Below are 25,336 nucleotides of genomic sequence, written 5' to 3' on the forward strand. Positions count from 1 at the left end.
AGGTATATATTTAACAAAGAATACCATGAGAACAAAGCAAATTTGATAATAGAAGTAAACTGGATTTTTTTTTACCTTGGAATGCAAGGTACCCTATATTTAGACGCGTACCTTGAATTCAATCCTCAGTGTGCGGCGGTGATCGTACGAAAAGGATCTCCGCGCTCCATGGCTCCGTGGTCGCCGGTCTTCAGTTCCGCCCGTCGCCGGTCTTCAGTTCCACGCTCCGCGCCGGCTTGTTCCTGGAAGAAGATAGAAGATATCGCCTCTTGGAAGAAGACTTCACCGCCAGACTTCAGGAACCGTGAGTCCCTATCTGGAGGTTAGACTTATGTTTTTCTTTTCATTTATTTTTTTATTTTTTTAAATGGGAGTTAATGGGCCCTTGAAAAAGAGCTGACCTAAAAGTGTTAGGTTTATTTATTTTGGGCGGTTTGGTTGGTGGGGGTTTTTACTGTTAGAGGGGGGACTTAGTATTTTTTAAGATAAAAGAGCTGTTTAACTTAGGGCAATGCCCTACAAAAGGCCCTTTTAAGGGCTATTGGTAGTTTAGCATTAGATTAGGGGGTGTTTTTATTTTGGAGGGGCTTTTTTATTTTCATAGGGATTAGGTTTAATTTTTTATTTTTTTTGATAATTTGGTTTATTATTTTATGTAATGTTAGAATTTTTTATTTTTTGTAATCTTAGATTAATTTAAACTTTGTTTTTTTTATTTTTAAAGGGACAGTCAACACCAGAAATGTTGCTGTTTTAAAAGATAGATAATCCCTTTATTACCCATTCCCCAGTTTTGCATAACCAACATGGTTATATTAATATACTTTTTACCTCTGTGATTAACTTGTATCTAGGAATCTTCTGACAGCCCCATGATCACATGACATTTTATTTATTATCTATTGACTTTCATTTTAGCCAATTAGTGCAGTGTCTGCCACAAGCCACGTGTGTGATCACAATGTTATCTATATGGTTTACCTGAACTAGCTCTCCCCTGTTGTGAAAAACAAATACAAAAGCATGTGATTAGAGGCGGCCTTCAAGGGCTAAATTATCATATAAACTTTTTTAAACCTACATAATTTTGCGACACAGTAATTCAGTTGTACTAGCAAACAGGAGGTTAAACTAACTTGTTTTAAGTGATACGTACACATATATAAAATTATATAATAACGAAATGTATTTACAAGTAACAGTATGTAAGTATGTTCAAGAGTTAAAAAAAAGTTTAATATCACCAACAGCTACTTACTATTTTAAATGAAAATATTTTTTATTGAAATCTTCCAATTCAACAAGCAAATAGTAACAATACATGCATTACAGTACAATACAGAACAGAATATTAGCACCTGTTACAAAATACATAAGGCAGGGTTATGGCATACTCTGCTTACATACAAGGACAATACAAATTGACCATACAGTTTCCTTATGTTGAATTAAAGGGAGACCTCCGTTATATATCGAATAGGACTCATAACAAGGACTCATGAAAGAAAAGAGAAAGAATAAGAATTTCTCTCTTAAAAAGAAAAGATAGAAGAAAAGGGGAAAGAGAGAGAAAAGTATGAATAGAGCACTCGTGGGAATTTCTTATTTAACGGGTCCGCCTTCCTAACAGACCCTACCTCCTACCGCCCTCCTCGTTTGCATTCTCACAGGGTCTTCCCAAATGATCCATTCCTCCCATACTTTAAGGAATTCTTGTCTTTTGTCTAACAAAGAAGATGCTATGGTCTCCATTTGGTAATAATACTTAATTTTGTTTATTATAATATCATAGTGGGAAACTCCTGTTTTCCAAAAATTTTGCTATCACCGTTCTGACAGCAGTACATATTATACCCACTAATTTTAATGATTGCCTATTAAGACCCTCAATAGGGAAATGCAAAAGGGCCTGCTCCATATTTAGTGTGATACGTTTATTAAAGATTTTACTTAGTAGCTCAGAGGTGGCATCCCAAATTTTAGTACATTCATGGAACTCCCATCACATATGAACGTAGGTACCCTCTGCTTGGCAACCGCGGTAACACTGAGCTGGTCTAACCATGTTTGTATCTGACTGGTAATATTTGAATCTACATGGATAATTATACCACCTATATGTCACTTTAATATAGTTTTCCTTCAAGTTTGCGCTAATAGAGCAAGCCAGGCCCTTTTGGATTATGGTTGCCCATTCCCCTATATCCCTAGAGAGGTTAACCTCGTTTTCCCATTTTTTAATAAAGCATAGCTTCTCTGACCGTTGCTTTGTGAACAGAAATTTATATAGGCTAGAAATTGCACCCCTGATTCTGGAGGTGGAGTTACAGAATTTCTCAAATAGTGTGGGGCTGTTCGAGACTCTTAATCTGCGGACTTTGTCTATCCTAGTTTTTAGTTGGAAATAATGGAACCAGGAATGTGGTGTGGAGGGCAGGATATCGTTATATTGCTGGAACGTGATGGCCTCAGAATTTCGGAATGTGTCAGCAATTCTGTATAGACTGTTGTTGGGCCATATTACATTAGTTTGGTTGCTATGTCTGTCTGAGAATATCGACAATGGTGTGAGAAGTGACCCTTCCGGAATTAAATTATATCTTTTTTGTAGGTTATCCCAGAGTCCCAAAGTATGTGCCAATGAGGTGTATTTTGTCCAGAGACCTGGCCTGTCCTTTTTGGGTGCCCAAAACATCTGATAAACTAGGTTAAGATTTAACATGTCTCTCTCTAATTGAACCCATGCTAGATCACTATCAGAATTATGTAGGAGCGTCATCTGAGCTAATCTGGCAGCGCTGAAATAAACTTGGAGGTCAGGTACTCCCAGCCCTCCTTCCGTTTTAGGTTTCAGGAGGGTATTTCTATTTATTCTCACTTTTTTATTAGCCCAAATAAATTCAAATATGTTTTTTTGGACCTTTTTAAGATCTTTGGAAGGAATATCTATAGGCAACAATCTAAATAAGTATAGTAGTTTTGGAAGTATTACCATCTTACTAACAACCTTTTTCCCATAAAATGAAATTTTATAAGTGCTCCAGGTTTTAATTTCTTTATGTAGGTATTTATATAGCGGGGATAGTTAAGTTTATACAGCTCTTTCAGGTTGTATGGGATTAGAACTCCAAGGTATTTAATCGCGTGAGTGGCCCACTTAAGATCAAAGTTAATTTCCAACAACTTTTTGTTATGGCTAGGGAGATGGACCTCAATTGCCTCACACTTGTCATTATTGATTTTATATCCCGATAGGGTACTAAACTTTGATAGAAGCTCATATAAAGTTGGTAAAGACAATAATGGTTTGCTAATTGTTAATATGATATCGTCAGCAAATAAGGAAAGTTTGTGTTCTGTTTTCCAAATAAGGAAAGTTTGTGTTATGATACCGGTTATGTCTCTTTGGTTTCTTATGCTAGTGGCTAAGGGCTCAATGCATATGGCGAATAACAGGGGCGACAATGGGCACCCCTGTCTGGTGCCGTTATGAATATGGATTCTTTTGGATTGGTACCCTGCTACTCTGAGATAGGCTGATGGATTACTGTAAATGACTTGTATTGCTTTAGTAAAGGAACCTGAAATCCCAAACTGTGACAGAGTTTCAAACATATAATCCCAATGGATTCTATCAAATGCCTTCTCTGCATCCAAAGATAGGAACAGAGAAGGCACTTTTTCATTTTATGCAAAGTCGATCAGATCAATGACCCTGCGTACATTATCAGGAGCTTCCCTCCCAGTGATAAACCCTACCTGGTCATTCAAAATTAGTTTAGATATATGTAAGTTTAGTCTAGTGGCCATTATTTTAGTAAGGAGCTTGAGATCTACGTTTATGAGCGATATTGGCCTATAGTTTTTACAATGGAACTTGTCTCTACCTGGCTTAGGGACCACGCATATTCGAGCCATTAATAATTTGGTTGGGATTCTACCCCCCTCCATTATATAATTAAATGATTCCACCAAATTAGGAACCAGGTCTACCGAGAATTTTTTATAGAAGCTACCTGAATACCCATCAGGTCCAGGAGCTTTATTGCTTTTAAGTTGTTTAATTGCAATGGTTATTTCCTGAGCTGTAATTGGGGCATTTAACTGGTCTAAAGCAGTTTGTTCTAGCCTAGAGAGATGGCATTCTTTTAAAAACTCTTGTATTCTAATTTTTCTAGAATCTGTCTGATTTCTTGATAAGCCATATAGAGACTGGTAAAAATCAGCAAAGGAGTTAGCAATCTGCATGGGATCATTTGTAGTAGAACCTGATATAGTCTGTATCTGGGGAATGGAAGAGGATCTAGTAATGTTCCTAATCTTTCTGGCTAGCATTCGATCAGGCTTATTGGCATAAACAAAGTATTGTGCATCAATAATCGTTAGGGAGGCTAACGCTTCTTCATCGAGTAACTTATCTAATTCTACCTTTTTTGATGTTATTAGTTTGGTTAAATTAGGGCTTCTAGTCATTATTGTTCGTCTATTGAGATCTTCAATCTCTTGCTTTTTTTCCTCTATTAATTTTTTTTTGTTTGTTTAGGTTTGCTTTTTCTTGAATTAAGAATCCCCTCAAGAAAGCTTTAAATGCTCCCCATATAAACAAGGGATTAGGAGTTGAGTTTTTATTATCTGACCAAAAGTGTCTCATTTGCTGGGTTAGTTTCTGGCATATTATTTCATCTCTTAAAAGTGATGTGTCTAGGGACCAGGATCTGTCTCTAGAGGGGTCAAAGAAACCTTTTATCAAAACTTCCACAATAGAGTGGTCGGACCAGCTGGTTTGTGCTATATTGGCGTATGTTGTTAATGGGCATAGAATCTGGCTAGCAAAAATATAGTCTATAGCCAAGTAATATGTATAGTTTTTAACTCCCAAATTATGAAGTCTCCAAATATCTAACAAATTATGATCTAGTATAAAGTCACTTAGGATTTAATTGGAGGGTGTACCTGTGGGGGGAGATCTATCAGTTTTATCATTGAGTGTCAGGTTGAAGTCCCCTCCCAAAATAATTTTATATTTTTTCCAGGAAGTCAATAGCTTACTGATTTTGGCCATAAAGTGTCCCTGATTTTCATTCGGGGCATAAATGTTCCCTAATACAATCAAATTGCCGTGTATTTTTCCCCTAAGTATATACCTCCCATCTGAGTCTCTAATTACTTCTTCCTCTTGGAAGTTCAGTGATGCATGTAGAATAATAGAAACCCCTCTCTTTTTTTTATGACCAAAAGAGTGATACTGGATCGGAAAAGCCGAGTCCCAATATTTCGGATTTTGTGTAGAAGTGAAGTGGGTCTCTTGTAACATTATGATATGTGCCTGTTTACTTTTGTAGTCTGCAGTACCTTTTTTTCATTTAATATGAGAATGAAGCCCTCTGACATTATGTGTAATTATTTTAAATGACATATTGAGTATATTTTGTTAAGCAAATAGATGCCGCAGAAATGCTGTACCAACTCCAAACCATACAATATCTGAAGTACCTGTACTCTTTATTCACCTTGTTCCTGCCTCCTAAGATCTGCCACCACCTTTCATCTATTAAGGTCCCACGAGTGCTCAGAGAAGAATAAAGAAAAGTTAGAAAGAGAAGAATATAGACAATAAACATAATAACAAATATTAACAGTAGTATCGGTATGAGATACTTAAATTTCCTGTGTACTAAACTTATTGGTTACAAGGTGTATAAATGGTATAACTAACAGTGGCTATGAAAGTAATATTAAACAGAATATTATTATCAGACCAGATTCAGCATGTTAGAATCTATTCGTACCCTTGGCTATCGCCCTATAGGACCAAACTTATCAATAATTACCACTTAACAATACTTATGAGAAACTTTCAATGGACCTGCCATTATATTACAATCATATAATGCTAAGTTCTTAGAACTAGCCTCAGGGGGTACAGGATTTACCAAAAACATAATTTATGCTTACCTGATAAATTTATTTCTCTTGTAGTGTATCCAGTCCGCGGATCATCCATCACTTATGGGATATTAACTCCTCCCCAACAGGAAGTGCAAGAGGATTCACCCAGCAGAGCTGCTATATAGCTCCTCCCCTAACTGCCATTACCAGTCATTCGACCGAAAACATGCAGAGAAAGGAAAACCATAGGGTGCAGTGGTGACTGTAGTTTAATGGAAAAATTACCTGCCTTAAAGTGACAGGGCGGGCCGCGGACTGGATACACTACAAGAGAAATAAATTTATCAGGTAAGCATAAATTATGTTTTCTCTTGTTAAGTGTATCCAGTCCACGGATCATCCATCACTTATGGGATACCAATACCAAAGCTAAAGTACACGGATGACGGGAGGGACAGGCAGGCTCTTTATACGGAAGGAACCACTGCCTGAAGAACCTTTCTCCCAAAAACAGCCTCCGAAGAAGCAAAAGTGTCAAATTTGTAAAATTTGGAAAAAGTATGAAGAGAAGACCAAGTTGCAGCCTTGCAAATCTGTTCAACAGAAGCCTCATTCTTAAAGGCCCAAGTGGAAGCCACAGCTCTAGTAGAATGTGCTGTAATTCTTTCAGGAGGCTGCTGTCCAGCAGTCTCATAGGCTAACCGTATTATGCTACGAAGCCAAAAGGAGAGAGAGGTAGCCGAAGCTTTTTGACCTCTCCTCTGACCAGAATAAACGACAAACAGGGAAGACGTTTGTCGAAAATCCTTAGTTGCCTGTAGATAAAATTTCAGGGCACGGACTACATCTAGATTGTGTAGCAGACGTTCCTTTTTCGAAGAAGGATTAGGACACAAAGATGGAACCACAATCTCTTGATTGATATTCCTGTTAGTGACCACCTTAGGTAGGAACCCAGGTTTAGTACGCAGAACTACCTTGTCTGAATGAAAAATCAGATAAGGAGAATCACAATGTAAGGCAGATAACTCAGAGACTCTTCGAGCCGAGGAAATCGCCATTAAAAACAGAACTTTCCAAGATAACAACTTGATATCAATGGAATGAAGGGGTTCAAACGGAACCCCCTGTAAAACATTAAGAACTAAGTTCAAACTCCATGGTGGAGCAACAGTTTTAAACACAGGCTTGATCCTAGCTAAAGCCTGACAAAAAGCTTGAACGTCCGGAACTTCTGACAGACGTTTGTGTAAAAGAATGGACAGAGCTGAAATCTGTCCCTTTAAGGAACTAGCGGATAAACCCTTTTCTAAACCTTCTTGAAGAAAAGACAATATCCTCGGAATCCTAACCTTACTCCATGAGTAACTCTTGGATTCGCACCAATATAAGTATTTGCGCCATATCTTATGGTAAATCTTTCTGGTAACAGGCTTCCTAGCCTGTATTAAGGTATCAATAACTGACTCAGAAAAACCACGTTTTGATAAAATCAAGCGTTCAATTTCCAAGCAGTCAGCTTCAGAGAAATTAGATTTTGATGTTTGAAGGGACCCTGGATCAGAAGGTCCTGTTTCAGAGGTAGCGACCAAGGTGGACAGGATGACATGTCCACTAGATCTGCATACCAAGTCCTGCGTGGCCATGCAGGCGCTATTAGAATCACTGATGCTCTCTCCTGTTTGATTCTGGCAATCAATCGAGGAAGCATCGGGAAGGGTGGAAACACATAAGCCATCCCGAAGGTCCAAGGTGCTGTCAAAGCATCTATCAGAACCGCTCCCGGATGCCTGGATCTGGACCCGTAACGAGGAAGCTTGGCGTTCTGTCGAGACGCCATGAGATCTATCTCTGGTTTGCCCCAACGTCGAAGTATTTGGGCAAAGACCTCCGGATGAAGTTCCCACTCCCCCGGATGAAAAGTCTGACGACTTAAGAAATCCGCCTCCCAGTTCTCCACTCCCGGGATGTGGATTGCTGACAGGTGGCAAGAGTGAGACTCTGCCCAGCGAATTATCTTTGATACTTCCATCATTGCTAGGGAGCTTCTTGTCCCTCCCTGATGGTTGATGTAAGCTACAGTCGTGATGTTGTCCGACTGAAACCTGATGAACCCCTGAGTTGTTAACTGGGGCCAAGCCAGAAGGGCATTGAGAACTGCTCTCAATTCCAGAATGTTTATTGGTAGGAGACTCTCCTCCTGATTCCATTGTCCCTGAGCCTTCAGAGAATTCCAGACAGCGCCCCAACCTAGTAGGCTGGCGTCTGTTGTTACAATTGTCCAGTCCGGCCTGCTGAATGGCATCCCCCTGGATAGATGTGGCTGAGAAAGCCACCATAGAAGAGAATTTCTGGTCTCTTGATCCAGATTCAGAGTAGGGGACAAGTCTGAGTAATCCCCATTCCACTGACTTAGCATGCACAATTGCAGCGGTCTGAGATGTAGGCGTGCAAAGGGTACTATGTCCATTGCTGCTACCATTAAGCCGATCACCTCCATGCATTGAGCTACTGACGGGTGTTGAATGGAATGAAGGACACGGCATGCATTTTGAAGCTTTGCTAACCTGTCTTCTGTCAGGTAAATCTTCATTTCTACAGAATCTATAAGAGTCCCCAAGAAGGGAACTCTTGTGAGTGGAAAGAGAGAACTCTTCTTTTCGTTCACCTTCCATCCATGCGACCTTAGAAATGCCAGTACTAACTCTGTATGAGACTTGGCAGTTTGAAAGCTTGAAGCTTGTATCAGAATGTCGTCTAGGTACGGAGCTACCGCAATTCCTCGCGGTCTTAGTACCGCCAGAAGAGCACCCAGAACCTTTGTGAAGATTCTCGGAGCCGTAGCCAATCCGAATGGAAGAGCTACAAACTGGTAATGCCTGTCTAGAAAGGCAAACCTTAGATACCGGTAATGATCTTTGTGAATCGGTATGTGAAGGTAAGCATCCTTTAAATCCACTGTGGTCATGTACTGACCCTTTTGGATCATGGGTAAAATTGTCCGAATAGTTTCCATTTTGAACGATGGAACTCTTAGGAATTTGTTTAGGATCTTTAAATCCAAGATTGGCCTGAAAGTTCCCTCTTTTTTGGGAACCACAAACAGATTTGAGTAAAACCCTTGTCCTTGTTCCGACCGCGGAACCGGATGGATCACTCCCATTAATAAAAGATCTTGTACGCAGCGTAGAAACGCCTCTTTCTTTATTTGGTTTGTTGACAACCTTGACAGATGAAATCTCCCTCTTGGGGGAGAGAATTTGAAGTCTAGAAGGTATCCCTGAGATATGATCTCTAACGCCCAGGGATCCTGGACATCTCTTGCCCAAGCCTGGGCGAAGAGAGAAAGTCTGCACCCCACTAGATCCGTTCCCGGATCGGGGGCCCTCGATTCATGCTGTCTTAGGGGCAGCAGCAGGTTTCCTGGCCTGCTTGCCCTTGTTCCAGGACTGGTTAGGTCTCCAGCCTTGTCTGTAGCGAGCAACAGCTCCTTCCTGTTTTGGTGCAGAGGAAGTTGATGCTGCTCCTGCTTTGAAATTACGAAAGGAACGAAAATTAGACTGTCTAGCCTTAGGTTTGGCTCTGTCTTGAGGCAGGGCATGGCCTTTACCTCCTGTAATGTCAGCGATAATTTCTTTCAACCCGGGCCCGAATAAGGTCTGCCCTTTGAAAGGTATATTAAGCAATTTAGATTTAGAAGTAACGTCAGCTGACCAGGATTTTAGCCACAGTGCTCTGCGTGCCTGAATGGCGAATCCGGAATTCTTAGCCGTAAGTTTAGTTAAATGTACTACGGCATCTGAAATAAATGAGTTAGCTAACTTAAGGGCTTTAAGCTTGTGTGTAATCTCATCTAATGGAGCTGATTCAAGTGTCTCTTCCAGAGACTCAAACCAAAATGCTGCTGCAGCCGTGACAGGCGCAATGCATGCAAGAGGTTGCAATATAAAACCTTGTTGAACAAACATTTTCTTAAGGTAACCCTCTAACTTTTTATCCATTGGATCTGAAAAGGCACAGCTATCCTCCACCGGGATAGTGGTACGCTTAGCTAAAGTAGAAACTGCTCCCTCCACCTTAGGGACCGTTTGCCATAAGTCCCGTGTGGTGGCGTCTATTGGAAACATCTTTCTAAATATCGGAGGGGGTGAGAACGGCACACCGGGTCTATCCCACTCCTTAGTAACAATTTCAGTAAGTCTCTTAGGTATAGGAAAAACGTCAGTACTCGCCGGTACCGCAAAATATTTATCCAACCTACACATTTTCTCTGGTATTGCAACTGTGTTACAATCATTCAGAGCCGCTAACACCTCCCCTAGTAATGCACGGAGGTTTTCCAGCTTAAATTTAAAATTTGAAATATCTGAATCCAGTTTGTTTGGATCAGAACCGTCACCCGCAGAATGAAGCTCTCCGTCCTCATGTTCTGCAAATTGTGACGCAGTGTCTGACATGGCCCTAATATTATCAGCGCACTCTGTTCTCACCCCAGAGTGATCACACTTACCTCTTAGTTCTGGTAATTTAGCCAAAACTTCAGTCATAACAGTAGCCATATCCTGTAATGTGATTTGTAATGGCCGCCCAGATGTACTCGGCGCTACAATATCACGCACCTCCCGAGCGGGAGATGCAGGTACTGACACGTGAGGCGAGTTAGTCGGCATAACTCTCCCCTCGTTGTTTGGTGAAATATGTTCAATTTGTACAGATTGACTTTTATTTAAAGTAGCATCAATACAGTTAGTACATAAATTTCTATTGGGCTCCACTTTGGCTTTAGCACATATAGCACAGATATCTTCCTCTGAATCAGACATGTTTAACACACTAGCAAATAAACTAGCAACTTGGAAATACTTTTCAAGTAATTTACTATAATATGAAAACGTACTGTGCCTATAAGAAGCACAGAAAAAGTTATGACAGTTGAAAATTAATAAACTGAAAAGTTATAGCATCAAATCTTTGTAAAAAACACAATTTTAGCAAAGGATTGCTCCCATTAGCAAAGGATAACTAACCCTGATAGCAGAAAAAAAATACAGAAATAAACGTTTTTTTATCACAGTCAACTACAATCTCACAGCTCTGCTGTGAGTGATTACCTCCCTCAAAACAAGTTTTGAAGACCCCTGAGTTCTGTAGAGATGAACCGGATCATGCAGGGAAGACAATAAACTTCTGACTGAATTTTTTGATGCGTAGCAAAAGCGCCAAAAAAGGCCCCTCCCCCTCACACATAACAGTGAGAGAGATCAGTAAACTGTCATAAATTAAATAAAACGACTGCCAAGTGGAAAAAAATAGTGCCCAAAACATTTTTTCACCCAGTACCTCAGAAAATTAAACGATTTTACATGCCAGCAAAAAACGTTTAACATTAATAAATTGAGTGTTATTAAAAAGCCTGTTGCTAGTCCCTGCAAATTAGGCTAAAGTTTTATGCATACAGTATAATTCCAGTGAAGTGCCATTCCCCAGAATACTGAAGTGTAAAATATACATACATGACAGCCTGATACCAGTTGCTGCTACTGCATTTAAGGCTGAGTTTACATTATATCGGTATGGCAGAATTTTCTCATCAATTCCATTGTCAGAAAATAATAAGCTGCTACATACCTCTTTGCAGATTAATCTGCCCGCTGTCCCCTGATCTGAAGTTTACCTCTCCTCAGATGGCCGAGAAACAGCAATATGATCTTAACTACTCCGGCTAAAATCATAGAAAAACTCAGGTAGATTCTTCTTCAAATTCTACCAGAGAAGGAATAACACACTCCGGTGCTATTATAAAATAACAAACTTTTGATTGAAGGTATGAAACTAAGTATAATCACCACAGTCCTCTCACACATCCTATCTATTTGTTGGGTGCAAGAGAATGACTGGTAATGGCAGTTAGGGGAGGAGCTATATAGCAGCTCTGCTGGGTGAATCCTCTTGCACTTCCTGTTGGGGAGGAGTTAATATCCCATAAGTGATGGATGATCCGTGGACTGGATACACTTAACAAGAGAAATTAAACCTGCGAAACTCTATTGGGTTCCCTCGACGGGACAATCTTACCTTAAGCCCAACTATGTTGGCCTAATATTTTGAGCTTAATCTATAACTACATTCCACCCTTTCTATGGCTAGATATTATATCAAACACTTATATAAATATTGTAAACCAACCTAAAAATGTAATTAAGCTAACTCCCACGGGGGTAGCTGTCAACCAACTGCAATGATAACCCTTTTATGTAACTCTGAGGTAGAGGGCCCCAACAACCACACTTTTTTATTTTTATTTATTTATTTATTTTCTTCTTTTTTTTTCCCTTTTATTTTATAGCGGTTATCAGGTACCTCCCCCCTCGTATTACGACATGTGCAAGTCTTACATTTTATGAACAGATCCTGGACCCTCCAGTTTGAGGTACGTCATCAACAGACCTCAATATTTGAAGAAAATAAGAAAGAAAAGACAAGCTTTTCCCATAATTGTCCAGCTTGAAAATTTTGGTTCATATAAGTCAATTCTCTTCATCCATTAGTCACAGCCTGGGATTGCTGGGCTAGTTCCGCCCTTGAAGTTTCTCTGGATCTACTATGTGGATCTGAACCCCTAGAAACTCTACTCCCCATCTGTTGCATCTGTTTCCTAGGTGATCTAGGTGGCAGTGGCATAGGGGCGTCTTCACCTGTTAAGTGCAGTCGTCAAAGTAAATCTTTACCTTCCTCAATGGATGTGCAGGAGTATGTAGTTTTGTTGTAGAGAAAAACGAGTCTGAAAGGGAATGACCACCGGTATTTGCTTTCATGAGAGCCATGGTGACTGGTTTAAGTTCTCTACTCTTTCATAAGGTAATAGGAGAAAGGTCAGCAAAAAATTGAAGCTTATGTCCTTCAAATTCTATATTTTGTTGCATTCTGGTCACCTGTAAAAGCTGGTCTTTGGTAGTATAATAATGAAACTTCTGGTAGTAGATGTCGCAGAATTTGGAGAAGGACATCATTAAGTTTATCATAAGACTCTGGGAGGTTCCTGAGTCTGACGTTAGACCTCCTAGATCTATTTTCTAGATCTTCAAGTTGTGATTCTAGTTGTTCTATCTTGTCATGTTGAGTTTGCATAGAGCTATGGATGATTGGGATTTCTTCGATGATTTCTCCCACTTTATCCTCCAAATCAGAGGTTCTCTGGCTTATTTCTTTTATATCACCCCTAATATCCTGTATTGCAGCCTTCAATTCTATTTGAAATACTTCCTTAATCTGCTGAACTAAATTGTTAGTTGGGGGCTGTGACTGATCTTCTGTACTAATGTCCAGTATGGTGTCTGACAAATCCCCCTCTTGAGTAGCTGCTTTATCTTGAAGCATGGCCTTCTTCTTTACTTGTGCTTTGGATAAACAGTCTCTGACTGATTGGGTTTTTCCCTTCATTGTATGAAGATTAAGGTATAACAGGGAGGAAGCTCAGTCAAATACGAAACGCCACCTACACACTTGCCAGGCATTAACTGAATAATATTCATAGATATATATGCAGTCCTCTGTGTATCATAGCATATTCAACACCTTGAAAACCAACAAGCAGGACTTATGGGGACATATCTCTTGTCAGCATGGCTGTCTTCCAAACCATAGTCCTCCAATTACTTTAGTTAGCAGATTAGAATATTCAGCTGGTAGACGCCCACTTGTATCTCAGATCCTGCAGTTTATCACTCAGGGTCCAAGACAGGAATCATATCTCCTTTCCTCATGGGGGAGCAGAGGAGCTGAATATCTTTTATAAGAGAGCACTCACTTCATGTCACAATGGTGTTAGGAAAGCTTTTACAGACATTTAAAGTCTCCAAGTGAGGGCCTAGTCTGTGGGCCCACGAGGGTGTCTGCAGGCATTAATTTGTATCACCCTAGTAAAGTGTTGGTCTATGGGCCTATCAGGTATGGGTAAACAAGGCCTAGATCTTCTAGTGGCAACTTTTGGTTAGTTAAAAAGTTATTAGGCTGATATCAGCGTAAGTCTCTTGTGGCATATGTAAGGCTCGGTGGCAGTATGGTGTGGATTGCAGAGCCAATGCCCCAAAAGTATTTAGCCCAAACACTTAATATTCTGTAATATCTCTTCTCCTCTGAAGATTAATAATAACCACAAATTGTAAAGTAAAAGATATGGTCTCTTACCGGATTCGTCAGACACTGACCGTCAGACAGGAGTTTATATATTTGCTGTGTCATCCAAAACTGTAGCCTGCAGTCCGCCGTTCAAAACACCTGTAACGGTTTATCAGGGCCCAGAAACAAAGATGGCTTCTTTTCGCGCCACTTCTTCTCCAAAGGACCCGCTCTGTTTGCTAAGGTACCCTCAGATGCTCTGGTGTCTCTTTAATTTTTCTTCTATCCCTCAGTAGTACTAGGTGCCTGTGACAGGGGAAGATGGTCCGGTGATCCCTGAATGTTTGTCGCACTACACTCCGGAGCGGAGCCCCGACCCTCCGGAGTTGTGCGTAGGTAGCAAGGCAAGGGGTGGCTTCTACAGATCTCACCCTCCGGTAGTTTAGGCAATGTACGACTTCTGTCGACTCGGGTAGCAGAGATCCTTGATAAGCAGCAGATCAGCTACTTACTATTTTAATGGGATGTATGAGGTTGATGGGATGAACACAGTTTCTGAATATTTTGTGGAATATTAAAGACACTCGCATTTTATCATCAAGCATTTTTAAGCTTCCACTTCCTATCCATGTATCAAGAGCAGTAGCAGCAATGCACTACTGGGAGCTAGCTGAAACAACAAAAAACACTTTTACTTCAGCTCAGCGTTTAAGCTGCCGCCCTCAGAGCTCTGTGAGTTGCACTGACTACTGCCAGCGCTGCAAACACACTGCTGTCCCAGGCACTGGCTACACATGCAGTCACAAGTCGATTGAGGAGACTACACGTGCAGTCAGGATCCAATGTACCGCCAAAGCCGCCAGTGGGAAAAGTTTCAGTTCCCACTGAGCTGCGCCAATCGGTTAAGATGATCTGTGACCCACTAGGTATTAATCATGAGTCAACCATGTGATATGCATAGGAGGCAGGCGAAAAAGTCGGAAACCCCCCCAAAAAAATTAATTTTTTTTAAATTAAAAACAAATTGTGCTGAAGCAGGGACACACCTATACACTGCTGCCGACACACTAATGTGTCACGACACACAGTTTGGAAAGCACTGAGGTAGAGCAACTTATAATTGTCATAACATGAAAATGAAATCTTAATATAAAATTAACAAAACAGTCAAAACAGAATATCCAAGATGTGTTAATTGTATTCAGATTTAAGATGATCTACATTACAAAACATGGTCAGTTAGAGGTCATTAGAGAGTGTATCATCCTGTGGAATGAATCCAGTATTTACAGATGAATTATTGACCATGTGAGCACAAAGCCACACTGTGCAGACCATCTGTGACCAGTGCAGTGTTCTGTACAAATCTGCTACTCACTGTGATTGGGGAGTTACATATGTTTAATATTTACAATTAAAGTCATTTTAGCCATTTCTGTTCATGACAATTAGTAACCTACATTTTAGAAAACGTAGGTTTAGCCTGAAGAACAAATAGCACACAACGTCAGCCTTGTTTAGTATGAGATTGACAATGTAGCAGAATCCATACTGATCATGGGGTAATGCAATCTCTTAGCTCTATCCTGATTTTAAAACGATCACAATCCATGAATCAAAGCTCTAAATTTTGACCATCAAGGAGAGCATCTGACTGTGTTACCTCATCGCAATGCATAAATCTTATTATTAGACACCTGAAAAGCCTTTATAGGTGAGATATGTAGATTTCACAAAAAGAACCAACAGCTCTGAGATGTTGAAATCTTCTTTTCTCTATTATCACATTGCTTAGCATGTGTTTTAATCCATCCTACAATGGGATGTGTGTGTGTGTAGGTGTATGTATGTGTGTGTGTTTGTATTTGTGTATGTATGTATGTGTGTGTGTATGTATGTGTGTGTATGTGTAAATGTATTTGTGTGTATGTATGTATTTATGTGTGTTAATGTATGTGTGTATGTGTATATGTGTGTGTGTTTCTGTGTGTATGTGTGTTTGTGTGTATATACATATGTGTATGTATGTATGTGTGTGTTTATGTCTATGTGTATATGTGCATGTACTTATGTGTGTGTATGTGTATGCATGTGTGTATGTGTGTTTGTGTGTATGTACATGTGTATGTGTGTCTATATGTGTGTGTGCTTGTTTGTGTATGTGTATATGTGTGTGTGTGCCTGTATGTGCATGCATGTATGTATGTGTTTCTGTGTGTATGTGTGTTGGTGTGTATGTACGTGTGTGTGTATGTGTATATGTGTGTGCCTGTATGTGCATGCATGTGTGTATGTGTTTCTGTGTGTATGTGTGTTGGTGTGTATGTACATGTGTATGTATGTGTATATGTGTGTGTATTTGTTTCTGTGTGTATGTGTGTTTGTATGTGTGTTTGTGTGTATGTGTCTGTGTGTGTGTATGTGTGTTTCTGTGTGTATGTATGTGTGTGTATATGTGTGTGTGTCTGTATGTGCATATGTGTGTGTGTGTATGTGTTTGTGTGTATGTACGTGTGTGTATGTGTGTTTATATGTCTGTGTGGGTGTGTATGTATACATGTATGTGTGGTATGTGGGAACATGTATGTGTGTGTCTGACTTTTAAGCAATAACAGAATTTAAGTATTCATTTAAACATGTAAAAGTCAAGATAATAAGAACATTCCCCTACACACACACACACACACACACTTGTTTTTCGGATAGCAGGAACTTCCTCTGAACCTCCAGTTTATGCCAGGTTTTGCTTTGTGCAGTGATCTCACACCTAACCACTGGTGTTGCTTAAGCAGGTCTTTAAAAATTGCTTTATAGGGACCGATTTAACAAATGTCTGTCCGACATGATCCGCTCAGCGGATCATGTCTGACAGACACTGCTGAATGCCAACAGCATATGCTGTCGGCATTTATTATTGCACAAGCAGTTTTGGTGAACTGCTTGTGCAATGCCGCCCTCTGCAGATTTGCATGCGGTGTCAATCAACCCGATCATATCTGATCGGGTTGATTGCTGTCCGCCGCTCAGAGCAGGCAGACAAGTTAAGGAGCAGCGGTCTTAAGACCGCTGTTTCGTAACTGCTGTTTCCGGCAAGCCTGAAGACTCGCTCGAAAACAGGGTCATCAGGGGCCCTTGTTATATCGGCCCCATAGACTTTAACATAGATGTGTGACTGTGAGTAACTTATGGTATCCCCAATGGTAAGAAATGTAATGCCCCATAAAATGTTTAATTAGTAAAAACCAAACAACCAATCAGCCAATAGGATTGAGCTTGCATTCTATTGGCTGATTGGAACAGCCAATAGAATGCAAGCTCAATCCTATTGGCTGATTGGATCAGCCAATAGGATTTTTTCACCTTTAATTCCGATTGGCTGATAGAATTCTATCAGCCAATGGGAATTCAAGGAACGCCATCTTGGATGACGTAATTTAAAGGAACCTTCAGTGTACGGCTGGGACCGTATGAAGAGGATGCTCCGCGCCAGATATCTTGAAGATGGAGCCGCTCCGTGTAGGAAGGATGAAGATAGAAGATGCCGTCTGGATGAAAACTTCTGCCCGCCTGGAGAACGACTTCTTGCCGCTTGGATGAAGACTTCTCCTGGCTTCGTTGAGGACTTCTGCCCGCTTGGATGAAGACTTCTCCCGGCTTGATGAGGATGGATGTCCGGTTTTCAAAAACTGTAAGTGGATCTTCGGGGGTTAGTGTTAGGTTTTTTAAGGGTTTATTGGGTGGGTTTTATTTTTAGATTAGGGACTTTGGGCAAAGAAAAAGAGCTAAATGCCCTTTTAAGGGCAATGCCCATCCAAATGCCCTTTTCAGGGCAATGGGGAGCTTAGGTTTTTTAGATAGGATTTTATTTGTGGGGTTTGGTTGTGTGGGTGGTGGGTTTTACTGTTGGGGCATTGTTAGTATTTTTTTACAGGTAAAAGAGCTGATTTCTTTGGGGCAATGCCCTGCAAAAGGTGCTTTTAAGGGCTATTGGCAGTTTAGTTTAGGCTTTTTTTGGGGGGGCTTTTTTATTTTGATAAGGCTATTAGATTAGGTGTAATTAGTTTAAATATTTGATCATTTCTTTTTTATTTTGTGTAATTTAGTGTTTGTTTGTTTTTGTAATTTAGTTAATTGTATTTAATTAATGTAATTTATTTAATTTTAGTTTAATGTTAGGTGTTAGTGTAAGACAGGTTAGATTTTATTTTACAGGTAACTTTGTATTTATTTTAACTAGGTAGTTAGTAAATAGTTAATAACTATTTAGTAACTAGTCTACCTAGTTAAAATACATACAAACTTAGCTGCGAAATAAAAATAAAACCTAAGATAGCTACAATGTAACTATTCGTTATATTGCAGCTGGCTTAGGGTTTATTTTACAGGTAAGTATTTCGTTTTAAATAAGAATTAGTTAGGTAATGATAGTAAGTTTTATTTAGATTTATTTTAATTATATTAAAGTTAGGGTTATGGTTAGACTTAGGGTTAGGTTTAGGGGTTAATATATTTATTTAGTGTTAGTGATGTGGGAGGCCAGAGGTTTAGGGGTTAATAACTTTAGTATGGTGGCGGTGGCGACGTTGGGGGCGGCAGATTAGGGGTTAATAAATGTATTTAGGTTGCGACGACATTGGGGCGGCAGATTAGGGGTTAATTAGTGTAGGTAGGTGGTGGCGACATTGGGGGCAGCAGATTAGGGGTTAATAAGTGTAAGTAGGTGGCGTTGACATTGGGGGCGGCAGATTAGGTGTTAATAAGTGTAATGTAGGTGGTGGCGATGTTAGGGGCGGCAGATTAAGGGTTAATAAGTGTAATGTAGGCGGCAACAATGTCGGGGGGCAGATTAGGGGTGTTAGGTGTAAACATAACTTTTCTTTCGTCATAGGAATCAATGGGGCTGCATTACTGAGCTTTACGCTCCTTTATTGCAGGTGTTAGGCTTTTTTTTTAGCCGGCTCTCCCCATTGATGTCTATGGAGAAATCGTGAACAAGCACATAAAACAAGCTCAAAGCAGCTCTGGTATTTGTGTGCGGTATGGAGCTCAATGCTGCCATATTGCCTGCTAAAGCCGGGTTTTTGCAAACCTGTAATAGCAGCGCTATTAAAGGTGAGTGGTGGAAATAACTTGCAAATTATTACCAAGCCGCTCATAACGCAAAACTCGTAATCTGACCGAGAGATTGATATGTGTAGGAGTTTGTTTATATCTGTCTGTAACTGGTCACTGAAAAGGAAATAAGGTAAATAACAAGAGGGTTTTTAAGTGGTGTGTTCCTTGGACTGCAAACAAGTTTGCTAAACAAAATTACAGTTTTAAATGCTTTCCTTTTATGCAGATCTTTTGAAATGCAGCAATTAATTTCAAATTCATAAGAAAAAAATCTTTAACATCCCTTTTGGAGAGAAAGAACACCATAATCGAAGAAAAAGCAAATACTATAAAATATGGTACACTGCCCCTTTAAGTATATAAAAACATACAAATTTTTTAGCAGATAATAAACGTTTAATAAATGTTGCTTGTCCAGGCAAAATCATGTTTCTTTTTCTCCCTTTTCCTCACGTGGAATTTGTTAAGTTTGATAATGTGTATTATTTTTCCTTGTAGAAACGTTATTAAATAGCAGTTTATTCTAAGTCAACCGTGTTTGGCACTAGGATTTCTTTATTTTAAGCCCCCACCCTGCAGCTGTGTCTAATTATTGACATCCTTCTGACTTCGCTTTTATGAGTCTTCCGTTTACATAATACATTGCAAAACGTGTTCATAAAACAATAGGTCTGTAGAGCACTGAGATCCATGCAGTTTTTATCTAAAAAACACTGAGAAAAAGACTTATGGGAAACAAGCGGCATCATGGGAAGTCAGGAATCAGAATCTGTTCTAGTGCTGCTTAATTCTTAGCTGATTCTTGTCACTACTTCCTCATACTTTTGTATTTTTTTATTTGTGTTATTAACATAGGAAACCTATAATGATCAGGACTTGCTTTGAATCGGAAAACCACAAAAAAAAAACATGAAAAACACGTTATATGGACATTCTGATTGAAATAGGGGCCACTGAGATTTATATCAGCCTATTAAAAATAGTTGGAATACGTTTGAATATTGGCTATATATAACAAACCCCAACTCTGGCTTCTACAGCCATTTAAAAAAAAAATGTTTTCTTAAAGGGACCGTGTACTGTAAAATTGGTCTCTCCTTGATGTGTTTCCAATAACTTGTTATACCAGCTGAAGATTTTAAAATGGATGGGGAAAAAATCATTAATGTATATTTTTGCATATGAAATAGCTGTTTCTGTTAACTGAAACCACAACCCAATACAGGGCCAGATTACAAGTGGATCGTTATATTTAATGCTCCCGCTCTCTACGCTAGAAGTACGTTTTTTGCAGGTGTCAGGTATCGCTCGTATTACAGGTTGAAAGTAAAACGTTTTCACTCTTGCGCTAACCCAATGCATGCAAAAAGCCAAATTTTGAATATCGCAATCACGTTAATGTATTCCGCCATAGAAGTCTAAGGAGCAAAAAAAGTCGGGGAAAAACGTCCTACTCATATGTAAACCCAATCGCATATTCTCAAGTGCACTAACCCAACAGGAAAAAATGAATATTTCACATTCCAATGTTCTTCACATCGAGGAATATGTTCTATTTATTCATAAATATATATTTTTACATATCTCTGTATTTTCATGTTGTTTAAATCCTAAAATTACATAAAATGCATTAAAATTACAATATTACATTACTTTTCTATTTTCTTGCAATACATTATCATATCAGTCAACTGTGAACATTTTTCAAATACATTAACATCTGCTTTGCTGCAAATAATTTTCAATTATAAAAATCGTCAAACACCGCCCCCATATTGCCTAATTTGGAGGAGCTAATCTGGACTTGTTACTGGAGAAGACCAGACTTGCCTCTGCCCTGTCGTTTTTGAGAAGAACTTCCATTGTTTGGCAGTTTGTTATCTTATCCCCTCTGCTGAGGCCAATTAGAGGCAGATATGTGTCAAAGTTAGGTTATAAAGCCTGCCATGTGTACAGAATACTAGGTGTTTAACCCCCTCAAAAGTTTTAAACACATAGTAAAAGCACTGCTCAGGGGGTTAAACACAATGGCCTCTAGTTATCATGGTCTGGCGGACCTGATCTGACACTGTGGATCAGGTCCAACAGACCTCGCTGAATATGGCGAGCAATACGCTCGCCGTATTCAGCATTGCACCAGCAGCTCACAAGAGCTGCTGGTGCAACGCCGCCACCTGCAGACTCGCGGCCAATGGGCCGCCAGCAGGGAGGTGTCAATCAAGCCGATCGTACTCGATTGGGTTGATTTCCGGCGATGTCTGTCCGCCTGCTCAGAGTAGGCGGACAGGTTATGGAGCAGCGGTCTTTGTGACCGCTGCTTCATAACTGCTGTTTCTGGTGAGCCTGCAGGCTCGCCAGAAACACGGGGCATCAAGCTCCATACGGAGCTTGATAGATATGCCCCATAGTATTAAAGGGTTGCCAGTCTTAAAATGACATGTTTTAAGGAATTAGAGCAAATACAATGAAAGTATACTGTAAAGTTATTTTATTACCCATAAGTAAATAGTTTATATTAAAAATATTATGTTTTTTTATATCTCTTTACTCACTGATATATATACTACGTATACAGAACAACATTTTATTGTCAATTTAAAGTGATGGTAATCTCTTCCCTTATTTATTATAGAAACAGATCCAGAATGTTAGTGATATTTTAGATGGAGTTTAATTCATCAGTTGTAATGAAGTTGCGCTATAACTTACTTTTTAATTTAGATATGAAATTCAAATACCCCGAGCTCCGTCACCCACTTCAAAAGTACATTTTTCTGTGAGCTCTAAACAATTTTGTTCTCTTATCAGTGCTCATGCTACAACAAAAGTGCCATATGGGGAGAGCACTGATTGGACAACAATTCAAACCATTAGCTCACATAAAAAAATGACTTTTGAAGTGGGCGGCGGAGTGCTGGATATTTAAATTTCATATCTATATTAAAAAGTAAGTTATAGAGCATCTTCATTACAAATCACAAATTAAACTCCATCTAAAATATCACTGACATTCCGGATCTAATTTTAAAAAGGGGAGAGTTTACTATCACTTTAATATAAACAATGTTTGAAAAATAAAATATTCCTGTACATGAATAAAATTGAACCAGAAAAACAATATATATGAGTGTGTGTGTATGTATATACAGGTATATATATATATATATAGTGCATTATTATCTATCAGAATATGGTGAGCCAACAACTGTAAAACCATATACATGTGCACTTTGTTCTTGTATAATATTTATTCAAATTGTTATAATTTAGGAAGTCTGGCGTAGTAAGAGGAAATGTGTGCACAATGCAAGGGAAGTCACCAAAGTCTATGCCAGACGGAAAAACTTGGTTGAGAAATTTCAGTGATTGTACATTTCTCTAGCTTATTTGTATTTTGTTGTTACAATATAAATAATTAGACCTCATGTGGTGTGGATACTTGAACCTGAGATAAGTAATTAAAGGGACATGAAACACAACATTTTTGTTTCATGCTTCAGATAGAGCATATTATTTTAAACAATTTTCCAATTTACTTCTATTATCAATTTTTTTTCCATTCTCTTGGTATCCTTTATTACAAAGCAGAGAGGTAAGCTCAGGAACATACACGTTTGAAAGAGCACGAGATGGCAGCACTTCTTCCTGTCATGTAGGACTCCAGATGTGCACACTACCTACCTAGGTATCTCTTCAACAAAGAATACCATGAGAACTAAACAAATTTGATAATATGAGTAAATGTGAAACATTGTCAATTGTATGCTCTGTCTGAATTATGAATGCAAAATGTTAGGTTTCATGTCCCTTTAAGTAATTAATGTACACTGGATGAAATAATGTTATTTTTTTCCAATAACTATTTTGCAAATGGAAACATAGCACATAACATTATCAGCTTTCTGTATTATTTTTGTGTTTTACCACCTCCAATCACAACTGTGCTGTAAAGTATAATGTATATAATACAGGTTAGGGATCCAAAAAGGATTTGGGGCTTGAGAGCCCAGTGCTGAATTACACACTATTAGAATTAAGTATAAGGATTAAAAAGCACCCTTTATTAACAAATATGCAACACACACATTTAAAAATACAGTTAGGGCCTCCGATAGGAGTGGGTAAATCAGAACAAAAAAAGTGGAACAAAGGAGAAATTCCACACAAATGTATGCATCTATAGCACTCTAGGCCCAGACTAATAGGCAAAAGTTACCAGAAAGGGTTAAAACTTAACCTTTATTCAAATGTCTGTTAAAATAGGGTCACACACAATTTAAAAGTACCAAGACACTAGCAATTAAATGGAAAATAATAATATATAAGGGAGTTATGAATGGACAATATAAGGCCTAAATGTGAGCGTCATCTTAATACTCCCTGTGGAAAGCCAAATACCTTAATAATAAGCTCCTAACTGAATAAAATAATCTTATGAATCCTCATAGAGAGTAATAATCCTTGCTAGATATGTTTACATACATAAATGTGAGATAGAAACAAGCAAACCCAACTCTCAATGGGTTAATAGATGATGCTATAACAAGAGTGTTGATCTGCTTCAAGACATATAATCATATGCTTAATATTGACAGCAATAATGTGGTCTGCATCAAGATCAGATCAAACTTTATAATAGCGGATTATCACCCTCTCTAAATCAAGTTATAATAAGTTATCGAAGCTGACATTCCCTGTCGAATGTTTTGAAGTGTACAACGTTTAAGTGCTATGTATATTATGCTTCAACACATGTAGCATTAAGGTAGCGTGGTCAAAGTTATATAAGAGTCTTGGCAGTTACACTTTCTCCCATCAGGATGCTAATAAACAATCAATAATATTTCTGTACTAGTTTAGTATCAAATATGGAACGAGTAAGTCCCAGTGCCACACATTAGTAATAGAAAACCTGTTATATATGCTCTGTACTGTCAGTAGATAAGCGATTAAAAGAAAGAGCTCCCTCCGGGCTTTATCAAAGGCAGAGGATCGCCGATTCTCTGGAGATATAAACCCTCTCACACCGGAAGTCTCGCCCAATACTGAAGCTGATCGGCTTGGGATTCCATCCGTCAACTGGTCATAGCCAATCGAAGGCTAGGACAGTTCAACATAGGCAATTCTGTATTGCCAAAACATATGAGGTGGAATGAAAGTAATATGTATAATATACGTTTAAGGTGAATTGATGTTTTCTGTCCCTTGTGATAGGAAAGTATCTGATTGTATAATTTTGTAAATAGTATCATATGCTGTTTGTAGAGATTCCTTATAGCGTAATCTCAGATATTGTAAGTCTTGTGTTTAGTAGTGTGGAATCATACTGTACTTAACTCAATAAAGGCAGTACCTGATCTTATTATCTAGACAGGATTTGTGATTAATAAAAACATAATTTATGCTTACCTGATAAATTCCTTTCTTCTGTAGTGTGATCAGTCCACGGGTCATCATTACTTGTGGGATATTAACTGCTCCCCTACAGGAAGTGCAAGAGGATTCACCCAGCAGAGTTGCTATATAGCTCCTCCCCTCTACGTCACCTCCAGTCATTCGACCAAGGACCAACGAGAAAGGAGAAGCCAAGGGTGTAGTGGTGACTGGAGTATAATTTAAAAAATATTTACCTGCCTTAAAAAACAGGGCGGGCCGTGGACTGATCACACTACAGAAGAAAGGAATATATCAGGTAAGCATAAATTATGTTTTCTTCTGTTAAGTGTGATCAGTCCACGGGTCATCATTACTTGTGGGATACCAATACCAAAGCAAAAGTACACGGATGACGGGAGGGATAGGCAGGCTCTTTATACAGAAGGAACCACTGCCTGAAGAACCTTTCTCCCAAAAATAGCCTCCGAGGAAGCAAAAGTGTCAAATTTGTAAAATTTGGAAAAAGTATGAAGCGAAGACCAAGTTGCAGCCTTGCAAATCTGTTCAACAGAGGCCTCATTCTTAAAGGCCCAAGTGGAAGCCACAGCTCTAGTGGAATGAGCTGTAATTCTTTCAGGAGGCTGCTGTCCAGCAGTCTCATAAGCTAAACGAATTATGCTACGAAGCCAAAAAGAGAGAGAGGTAGCAGAAGCTTTTTGACCTCTCCTCTGACCAGAGTAAACGACAAACAGGGAAGACGTTTGTCGAAAATCTTTAGTTGCCTGTAAATAAAATTTAAGGGCACGAACTACATCCAGATTGTGCAAAAGACGTTCCT

The sequence above is a fragment of the Bombina bombina genome, chromosome 5, assembly GCF_027579735.1.
Source record: "Bombina bombina isolate aBomBom1 chromosome 5, aBomBom1.pri, whole genome shotgun sequence".
NCBI classification, from domain to species: Eukaryota; Metazoa; Chordata; class Amphibia; order Anura; family Bombinatoridae; genus Bombina; species Bombina bombina.